The sequence below is a fragment of the Sminthopsis crassicaudata genome, chromosome 3, assembly GCF_048593235.1.
Source record: "Sminthopsis crassicaudata isolate SCR6 chromosome 3, ASM4859323v1, whole genome shotgun sequence".
NCBI classification, from domain to species: domain Eukaryota; kingdom Metazoa; phylum Chordata; class Mammalia; order Dasyuromorphia; family Dasyuridae; genus Sminthopsis; species Sminthopsis crassicaudata.
Window position 1 is genome coordinate 476,036,782 of NC_133619.1, and position 11,341 is coordinate 476,048,122.

General features: G+C 41.6%; 1 long non-coding RNA gene across 2 annotated transcripts in view; it reads right to left on the bottom strand.

Annotated features, from left to right (window-relative positions):
* The window catches only part of LOC141563023 (uncharacterized), a 29,700-nt gene extending 26,620 nt beyond the window's left edge, over positions 1-3,080 (bottom strand). Inside the window, exon 1 of one of the 2 annotated variants that reach the window (XR_012488308.1) lies at positions 2,838-3,080. This is a non-coding gene — a long non-coding RNA (uncharacterized LOC141563023). The remainder of the gene's footprint in view (positions 1-2,837) is intronic. The other variant, XR_012488307.1, reaches the window with a different exon arrangement.
* Between the last annotated feature and the right edge of the window lie 8,261 nt (positions 3,081-11,341).

Here is an 11,341-nt window from a genome sequence, read left to right on the forward strand (position 1 = left end):
GTACAATTGGGTAATTTGAATATTTTAAACCATACACAAGGATTACAACTGTAATTGAAAATAACAATAATAATAATTAATAATATAGCACTTACTGTATGCCAGGCACTGTGCTAAGTTAATTACTATCTCATTTGATCCTCTCAACAATCCTGGAAGATAAAGTGCTACTATTATCCCCATTTTACAAATGTGAAAACTGAGGCAGGCAGCATTTAAAGTGATTCACCCAGAGTCACCCAGCTAACAAATGGGAGTCACATTTGAACTCAGGTCCTTCTGACTCAAGGTCCAATACTCTATACACTGCACTTAATGCACTATCTACTTTTTAATATAGAAGAAAAATAGTTCAAAAGAGTATACCTTGTAGGCCACATTTAGCCATTCTAATCACAATTCTAGCTGACTATATACTGACATATACACACATATACACATTTAAGGCCCATTTAGCCATTCTAATCACAATTCTAGCTGACTATATACTGACATATACACACATACACAATATACATAAATGTACACTGCACGATTGTATGTATATGTATATTTTGTATATGTATATATGTATATAGTATATGCTGACCTTCTCAATAAGAATGTGAGCTCTTCTCCCTGGCATATTTATATTCCCAGTATTTAGACAAATGCTTTACACATAGTTGTTAAATTGTTCTACTGCATTCCATTTTCATTAATAATCTTGTTAAAATTAAAATAAAGCTTTAAAACTGTAAATATACTTTCATGTATGACCCTTTCCTTTCCGTTTATGTATATGGAAGCTTTTTTTCTTGATGGCTTAGTGAGTTTAAAAATAGGAAATATTCATTTCCCAGAGAAACATGTCTCCAATTTTTTAATAAAAGTCCATGGAAAAATAAGATTTGGTATATAAAAATTCACTTCACAAGCAATTTTAAAAGTGTTAACCCCAAGATAACTTCTTAAAAATATATACATGCATATTTAAGGATGTAGCAAATCTTTTAAAAAGCACATATTTGAAAGTAACTGCAGAATACATTTTTAACATTCCCAGTCAGACCACTCAAAATAAGTTACAGAAGATTAATAAAAAGTTTGCTGGGGTTATATTTTACATTTTACATTTACTAACAAAATCCCTGGCCTGAAGCTAAGCTTCACTCAAATCCCATTTTCCTAATAATGGGCAGAAGGCAAACATTTTAATATTTCTTGAGTTTTTTGGGTTTAAAACCCTTGGGGACCTGGGTTTTTTAGAAATGGTCAGATTACCCTGGGCTATGGAGAAGGTAGGTGCCTCCATTCAACACCCAGCAGGGGTATAAGTGTCTGACAGGTAATGGAGGAAGAACTCTGGGGAGCTGGGTCTGAGTGTGGAGAGAGATTAGACATCCCTACCTGGGAAGGGAGACCAAGGCCCGTGTGAGAGAGCCGCCAGAGGTCTGGGTGAAGGGGAGTGGTCAGAGGTCCAGGCAGCCCAGCCCTGCGCCAGGAGACTGGGACCAAAAGAGCCACCGTATAGCACATAGCCAGTCCGTGGGGCCATCAATCACCAGCCTACTGCTGTGGGGCCACCAGTCCCCTCAGGATTGGTCCCGGGGCCAAGGCCGGACAAGGGAGCGTCCTGACTGACCAAAGTTGGTACCTGCCTTTCAGGCAGGAGCCACAGGGCTCGCTCTCCAGGAAGGAATCCTGCCCGGGGTCTAGCCACTCCAGCCCGGTTCAACAGGAATGGAAGGCCTTGGGAGAATACACTTAATAAAATGCACAGCACAGCAGGACCTGAGTGTCCTGCACAGGGTGGCTTCGGATGATGCACAACATGACCTATTAAGTTTTTGTGTCACCAGTGAATTTCTAAGGGTGTCCTGGTCTCCACAGCTAAATTAAGCTACATAAAAGGTTCCCATCTCCAAGAGAGCTAATGAACAGGACTCTTCTGTGGGTCATTTCTGGGACTCCTTGAATGTAGATGGGGCGGAGAAATTACATTTTTATTTTCAGCAAGCGAAATTGAGCATATCCTTCCACATGACTAAGAAGGGGTGCAGATAGGTTTCACCCACCAGGAATCTGCGGCAGATAACAGAACTCCCGAAGCCCTGATCTAACGGGTAAGAGACCTCATGATACTGAATGTAACAGAGCCGGCCCGGCTGGATGAGGTTATCATCTTGTTTAATAAAAAAGGGCTGCTTTTAGATTACCCATTTGTGTACTTTGTCTCACGTCAAAGGTCAAGCATTCTGAGCATCCCCATTTCTCGTTGGCCTACAAATGGCATCCCGGGGCTGATTTGGAAACATAAATTACATGCCTAGTAACTCATCGTGTTAAGAATTAGATTGTTCCTTTAACTTTTTTTTAACCTCGTGCACTTCATACAACAGCTGTGCTCTTGAAAAAAAGTGCCGCGGTAATGGAGTTGTACTTTTCCTCGTAGTGGACTTAAACGTGGTCACTTTGGAGAGGGTCTGGGACCTCCCGTAGCCCGTGTCTCCTAATTTGTTTTTTCTTTCCGTCTTCCCCACACACACAAGCCCCCTCCCAGGCACTCAGCTCCACTAATCCAGGCCCAGGGTGACCTGACCCCTATTGAAAAGCAAATCATTTTTTTTCTTTTGCAAAGGACAGAACTCCCCCACTTCACCCCCACCTCCTCCCCTCCCACTTTATCTCTCCGGCCGTCAGGCCTTCGGGATTTTCTACAGCCACCACCCTCCTCCCCCTCCCCCTCCAGCCCCGCACATGGCCCCGGGACTTTCTGTTTCCAAGCTGGGAGAAGGCGTCCTAGTAACTTTTATTTTTATTTCTTAAAACAACAACAACAACAACAATCTCCTCACCTGGAGCTGCCAAGATGAAGCAGACATTATCTAACACAATGTCCATTACAAATCAGTTACCAAGAAGTAGCCGGCTATGTTAAGTTCCCTTGCCTGCTTTCTCTAGTGACCTTGCATTGTGGACACGAGACGGGCTGAGTGAGAATCAGCCAGCCAGCCGCTACAAAAGAGCTCTGAAAAACTCGGGCCGGGCTTTCACTACGGGAGGGCGGGACTTGAGCGTCTTGTTTTCTCCTAAGTCTGGGCGCAGCTTTACCCGACAGTCCTCCTCCCCCACTCTTCTCCCCTCCTCCCTGCCCTCCCGTAGCCCGTGGCTCCTAAATTTTCCTGTCTCTCCCTCCATCCGTCTCCCCGCCCCCTTCCCTCTGGTAGCCGGTGGCCCCTAATTTTTTTTATCGCCCCTCCCCCTCTCTTTCCCGGTGCCCCTTCCTTTCTCCTTTCCCCAGCCTCCCTTCCCCCTCTGGAGCTCCAGTCCTTCCAGCCCGCCTGCCTTTCTGCTTTTTAAGACCGGGGTAACCCAACTTAAGGGGCTGATAAAAAGAAAATCATTAAAAAACAGAGCAGGGAAATAGATTTAGCGGGAAGGACAGTAAAAAACACCAACCCCAAAAAAAGTAACTCCAGGAAGTTAGACACATACACAATGCAACCAAACAAAAAACCGAGGGATCATAATCTTATTTTTAAATCTTTTCTTTTGGTTTTTCTTAAAAAAAAAAAAGTTTTGTAATTTTCCACCCTAAGAGCAGAAACATCAAAGGAAATTGGTCAATTTTAAAATAGAAAGGAAGAAAAGAGACTGGGGGGGGGGGAAGAACCCTCCCCCCACCCCCTCCCGGAAATCTGCCCGAGAGACGCCGGCAGCAGCCACAGCAGCTGCGGCGGCACATGGAGAGCCCTCCCCTGCAGGCGAGTGTGCGCCGCAGTCCCGGGCGCAGCCATCTAACCACCCGAGGAAGTTCAGAATGTGCCACGTGAGGCCGGCCTTTCTCGGGTTACAAGCATCTGAGCGCAAAGTTTCTCGAACAAAACCATTGGCTGCTGGGACAGGCCCCGACCCTGTCTGAGCATTACAAGCCCTGCATTCAGAGCGCGCTGTCTGGAAAACGGCCGGGCCCCGGAGTTTCGTAGTGCCACCCAGTGTTGGCGGGGAGGAGGGAGGTTAAGTGCCGTCGGCGAGCGCCGGCTCAGGCCAACCCCGGAAAATAGACTCGAGCTGTTGCTCACTGGGTCAAGGGTCAGCCGTTTGTGCGGGCTATTATTTAGTGGAAACTAACGCGACGTTAAGAAATAAACACGCAGTACCACTTCCTGCCAAGCAAGACGCGTTCTCGCCGGTCTTTCTTTCGTGCCTAACAAAAAACAACGGCTATTTCTCGTCCGGATCTTTAACCGGAGCTCCCCGGGGGCTGTGAGAAGCTGGCGGAGTGCTCGCGGGCGGGATGGGAGGACTCTCCTCCCCTTTCCCCTCCCATCTCCGAAGTACCCTTCATTCTGACATTCACAGATCCGCTTAGATCCCCCAAAGACTGTAGTTACATTTGGTGCTGCGTGTCGGAGGCCTGGAGGACCCCTAGACGCCATTCTTCTCCCAGAATGAGCCTTAGCCAGGAGGAGCCCACTGTTTTCGCTTGGAAACCCCCACTGGTGTGTGAAAAACTAGACAGGACTCTCCCTGAAGGGGAACGGCCTTTGAGAGTGTTGTTAGAGATGTAAGGCCAGGCTGTGGGGGGAGGGACGGAGTGTGGCGGCCTGGCGTGTCAGTCAGTCATGCCAGCCTCGATCAGAGGGAGGGAAGGAAGATTACAAGTGACCCTGAGCCAGACATTTCGCCTCTCACCCTCGGTTGTTCTCTTTGTAAAATGGAGTACGGGACCAGTGTAAAATGGAGTGCAGGCCAAATGAACTAGACAGCCCTCAGAGGGGGGGAGTGTGGGGAGGAGTCCCGCATCCTAGTGGTGAGTGCTCCCAAGTGGGGGGCAAAGGCACCGCACAGACAAGCCGGAAGGCGGCACTGGGGATCTTTCATACCCCCCTTGTTCTGGAGGCCCAGCAGGAGCAACGGAGGTCAGAAACAAGCGCTGGGCAGCTCGGCGGTGGCCAGATGCTGGGTACATTTAAGGGGGAGATTCTGTGGCGGCTACAGGACAACTGAAGGGTGGAGCATGGGGAAGACGCCCAGGAGGACACCGTCGCTCTCTTCTGCAGGCGGCACTTCCCGGGAAGCGCCGAGAGACTAGTGAGGTCAGGGCTCTCCCTCCCCCTCACCCAGAGAGCTGCTCCGTGTGACCCTCCTCCTCGCCCAAGCCGCCCCCGGTCACTGAAGAGTGATGACCGGATCCTGCACTGAGATCCCTATGAAACAAAATCACCCCCGCCAATTTAAAAAAGGTTTAAGGTTTTTTTTTTAAAGTCTCTCTACTCCCTCCAACTTCAATATCAATTCCAATTGTTTATTATGCATCCCCAAGGAAAGGTAGTGAGGACAGTTGGGGAAGGTTTTTTTTTTGCACTTTCCCTTAGATTCCTGAGTAATGTCCTGAGTGTCTTGACTAGATGGTTTCATTTCTTGAATTCACAGGAATAAGAGCTGGAAAAACACTTTGAGAACGATCCAGTCTAGTTCTCAAGCTTTCTAGTCACAGGCAGAACCTTTTTATATTCCTAAACATTATGAAGACTCCAAATAACTTTTGTTTATATGGGTTAGATCTATTGATTGTTATTGTATTAGAAATTAAAATAAGTAGGTTTTTAAAATGTTTATTCATTTAAAAAATAATAAACCCATTACGTGTTAACATCGTGTTTTATCAAAAATAACTTTTTCAAAACAAAAAAAGTATTGTAACATTTTTTACATAGTCTTCCAAATCTTTTTTATGTCTGGCTTAATAGAGGACAGCTGGATTCTCATATCTGCTTATGTATCAGTCTGTTGCAATCTGTTGTTTTAGTTGAAGTATTTAAAGAAATTGTGGCCTCACAGATATGTAGTTGGAAAAGGGAGGTATAGTTTATCAAATAGATAATGTCTTTATTATTATGAAAGTAGTTTTGACCTTATGGACTCCCTGAAGGGGTCTTGTTCTCAGGTTCTCAGGAGTTCTCAGGTTTTGCTTTGAGACAAGATGATTTAGTGTAATCCCCTTATTTTATTTTTATTTTTAATTTTATTTATTTTAAAATTTATTTTTTTTTATTTATTAATCCCCTTATTTTATAGAGGTGACTTAAAGTGGTCACATAGTTCATTGAATATGCAAGTATTTATTCAAGTAGGAAGAAAAGTCAATTTGGAGTCAGAAGATCTAGGTTGAAATCCCACCTTAATCTTTGCTTCAAATTCTACCTGTGTGACTTGGAGCAATTGATAAACTCTGGGCCTCAACTTCCTTATCTGTCAAGTGAGGAAGTTAGACTAGATAAGCCCTAAAGTAATTTACAGCTCCAAATCTATGTCCTATGATTCTGTGACCTAGTGTCACTACCATGCTATTCTATTGTGGGAAATAGAAGCTGTACTCTCTGACTTTCTGGGTCTTATATAATCATATATATAACTATACTACATAATTATATACATATGCTCATACTATATAGAAAAGATAAGACATATACACAAAAAATTCCATAAAGACATACATTTGGACTATTATAAATACCCAAATTAAGTAGAAAGGACTTATAAAGACACTATCTGCATCCAGAAAAAGAACTGATAAATAGAAGTATATATAGAAAATTTTTATTTATAAATGTGCACACACATATTTGTGTCTAATAGTAACCATCTCTACTAGGATAGGGGGAGGGAAGCCAAAAGAAATAAAAGTTACATGAGAACTTTATATTTGAAAGGAATAACAAGTTGTACATAATCGATTTGCAGTTTCATGTTATGGAAATGCTTGTTTTATTTTTTAAGTCCTGAATAAAATAAATGAGATTTTAAAAAGACATATACAAAAAACTCCATGGAGAAAGTACCACAATGGGTGAGAAAGAAGCAAAGCTTCACTTCTGATGGGGGACTATTTGAGAAGGCTTCAAGGAGGAGGTGTTACCTGACCTGGTCATTGAAGGGAAAGAGGAAAATTAGCAACTGGGTATGGGGAGTACAAAGGGCATTCTAAGAGGGGAAACAGCTGGACCACAAAGGAAATATTTGCTTACATTTAATCATTTCAAAAATAGTTAATATTTATAGAGCACTTACTATGTGCCAGGTATCTTACTAAGCACTTTTACAGTTATTTCATTGGCCCTCACAGTGACCCGAGGAGATAGGTGCTATTAATATCTCATTTTACATCTGAGGAAACTGACCCACAGTTTAAGTGACTTGATGTGGTTCACACAGCTAGTAAGTGTCACAGGTAAAATTTGAACTCAGATCTTCCCAGCACTCTAGAGCACTTTCTTACAGCAAACCTGTGAGTTGGTAGTGCAGGACCCTATTACTCCCTCCTCCCCACCTCATACCCAAACAAGCTTTCATAAAGGAAATGACAGTTGAGTTGGGCCTAAAGAAGTGTAAGATAGGAGGGGAAAATCAGAGATCACAGTGTTCTATACATGCTCTTATGTCAATTTAGCTTTTATATAGGTCACTGTAAGAAAAAGAAAAGGGTCCTAAGCTTCCCTGCAACGACTCAGTCTTACAAGAAGTGAAAATAGGACAGTCTTTATTTAAGCAGACAAAAAATGAAGACTTCCATCAGAGTCCATAAACAGTCAAACACCTCTCTTTCCTTTCCTGGTGAGCCCCTTCCTCCCAAGGGACACTACAATCCTCCCAGATCTAGATTACTGTCTGGACAAGGCCCCTTAAATCTCACTCTAAAAAAAAAAGTACCAAGCAACCTATCCATTGCTCTTTGGAGTGAGATTTTTCTAGCATACCCTTCACCTTACTATCTTATTATATTCCTCCTGTCTTTTTTTGTTTTATTTTAAACAATAGTTTTTTATTTTCAAAATACATGCAAAGATAGTTTTCAACATTCACCCCTGAAAAACCTTGTGTTCCAAATCTTTCTCCCTCCTTTCCCTCATCCTCTCCCCTAAAAAGGAAGTAATCCAATATATGTTTAACATGTCCAATTCTTCTATACATATTTCCACATTTATCATGCTGCACAAGAAAAACCAGATGAAAAAGGGGAAAATGAGAAATAAAACAAAAAGCAAACAACAAAAAAGGTGAAAATACTATTTTGTGATCCACATTCAGTTGTCATAGTATTCTCTGGGCGTGCAGATGGATCTCCCCCTTACAAGACCATTGGAACTGGCCTGAATCACCTCATTGTTGAGAAGAGGCATGTCCATCAGAATTGATCATCTTATAGTATTGTTGTTGCTGTGTACAATGATCTTCTGGTTCTGTTCATTTCACTCAGCATCAGTTCCTGTAAGTCTCTCCAGACCTTTCTGAAATCATCCTGTTTTTTACAGAACAAATATTCCATTCCTCCTGTTTTATAATACATACTACTATGGGATTGAGCAAACTACTCAGTCATTAAAAAGCTGACCATCTTCTCCTAGACCTGTCAAATCCACACAGTTCACAGGACTGGGGAATGACAAGGCCTGAGATTACTTTTCAGCTATCTGTTTTGCTGTTTCTTGGTTTTGCCTCCCCTTGGTCCAGGAAATGCTCCACTACTCAGTCCTTATTCTAATAGGCGCTGGCTTGGCTCAAGAACTCCCTGGTGTTCCATCTGGGCCTCTCTTGCCTCCCACCCCCACCCTGGGCCACAGTGCTTCTAAGCACAAGGTTCCCTGGAAGGATCAATGAGAATCCCCAGAGGAGCTGTCTAAAAGTGCAAGTTTCCTCTCCTGGGAGCCAAGTGTGGGTTTCTCTGTAGCTACTTTTCTCTCTCTTTCAACGAGTATCCAAGAATACATACAAGCCCTCAGTTTACTTATCTGTAAAATGAGGAAGTTCAATGTTATTTTCAAGGATCCTCCTAGTTTAAAAAAAAGTTTTGGTTTTTCATTTTGTTTTTTTTTTTTTTTTTTTAATTTAAGATCTTATAACTCTAACTATGTATTAAAGAGACCAAGGGAAGATCCAGGACCACAAATGGCCTCATCATATCATAGAGCTAACTTTGTCAAAGGAATGTTAACACCTCTTTAAAGAAAAAATGAAAATTCAAGTGGATATAACTAAGCTCCTTCTGGGCATATAGTTATTAACCACAGAACCCTAGATAAACTGTACTAAGCTAGTACAATCCCCCTTATGTTACAGGTGAGGAACCTGAAACTTAAGGAAATCTAGTCCTTGCCTAAAAATCCCTTTTGATCCAACACTTTCCCTCATCTCTCCTCTGACCCAGAATATAGTGTTAGTACAGCCTACATAAACCACCCCTGATCAGCAATCTCCCTTATACACTCAACAAAGAACTGAGCCAAATGATATTTACAACTATGCCTGTACATAGAATGACAAGGACATTACAGTGGTCTTTTGATCTGGTTCACAGAGGATCTCAGAATCATGATCACATTCACACTGGAACAGACTTGAGAGATCACTTGCCCTCTACACCCTTATAAGAATACTGCAAATATCTAAGAGTCCTTACACCTCTGAGTTAAAAAGGACATCAAATCCAAGCTACAAGCTAAACCGAAATTCTATCTACAACATCTGTGAGTGTACTCATTCCCTAGAACCTAGCTTCTTAAACTGTAATTCTCAACCCCTGTGGGCTCTCATAACTAAATGAGGGGGGTCACAAAATTATGATTTATTATCAGTAAATGTTTCATTTATATACTTATTCTATATACCTACATATAAGATCTATGTAATAGGTAACAGTCTCCTTCCCAGGAAACACATTTTACTTTTGTAAAATCCTAACAATAGGAAGTTTTTCCTTATATCAAGCCAAAATCTGCTTCTGGAACTTCTACCCTTTGCTTCTAGATTCTTCTGCCCTGCAGGGCCACACAGAACAAGTCTAATCTCTCCTACATGTGACAGTGTTTCAAGCACTTAACACAACTATATCATCTCTCTCCTAAGTCTTTCTTTCCCCAGGCTAAATCTCCCCAGTTGCTCTGGTAATAGGGAGCTGACTCATAACAGATGCCAAAAATATGAATGACAGTTTTGCAGAGAGGGTCAAAGAACATTACTGATTAGGCCAACATATTCACTTGCTCCTCAGTGTTCCTCAGCTGCACACACACACACACACACACACACACACAGGGATGCATGGGAGAGCAGTCAGTGTTCCATGAATTCACTGGAAGTACAGTCCCAGTGATGTGGATCAAACCACAAATGTGCATTCAAATTCTTCTCTAACCATGGTTCAATTAATTTCAATCCCAGGCTAAATTCTTTCAGGTCTGGGACCTCTGGACTTTTGATAAATTGTTGGCTAATATAAGGTTAGGTTGCAGGTGAATGATTCCTCTCCCTTCCCTTGCCCCCATGGGGAGACTCATGGGTGGTCCTGGGCAAAATTGTGAAGGGCTGGATGTTGTGGTAAAGGATGGTTTATTTTAGATTTCTTCTAGTCCTTTTTTCAATGGTTAAGATTTGTATATTAGAAAAGTAAAATATTGAAACAAAATTACAAAATTGGAACATATCCATCTCAAAATGTTAGGCATGTACAACATGTATAAAAATATTCATGGCATATATACAAAGGCAAGCTCATACTTTGGGTAGTTAATATTTCATATTTGAAAACAAGAAGAGTCACCATGCTGTTCTTAAATCATTGTTACTTGAATTGCCATCTTGGTTTGAAATTAACTCTCAAGGAATCTTTTCATTCAAAATAACCCAGTAAATATTTGAACTATCATTTTCTGAAGAATTCTTCCCTAAGTGAGTGAAAGCAGATTAATGTGTTCAGTTCAAATGGCTGTGCACTGGTTGGAATGTCTGCTTAAAATTTAAATTAAATCCAATGCAAATACAATTTGGCTTGGTTTATAAATGTCATGCTGTATTCCCTAAGTAGAATATAATTTGCTTGAGGGCAGGAACTATCTTAATTCTGTATTTTCTGAGCACCAATGGGTACTTAATAAATGCTTGTGACATTTAGCTACTATTATTAAACAGTTTTGCTTACAAAGACAGATATAACTTTAAAATAGATATTCCAACTCTGAAGAATAAATTTAAAGGATAGAAAAAAAGCCACACTTGTTACATGAAAATTTTTATGACAATCACATCATACAATTTTTATGACCTTGGTCTTTTCTCTTGCCTTTATATAAGGTCAAAACAGAAACACTGATGATTTTCACAACCTGATCCACTTCAGGAATGTCTCAATAGCATGACATCATGATCAAATCTAGCAACCCAAACCTCATCTTTAGCCTCAATAAAATTTCAAAAAAGCACTGATACTTCCTTTTTGTAGTTCTTAATTAGGGGCACTCTGACACACTTGTAAGTGGCAGAATTCAGTTGCTTCCTTTTTATATCAGCTTTGTCTAAGACA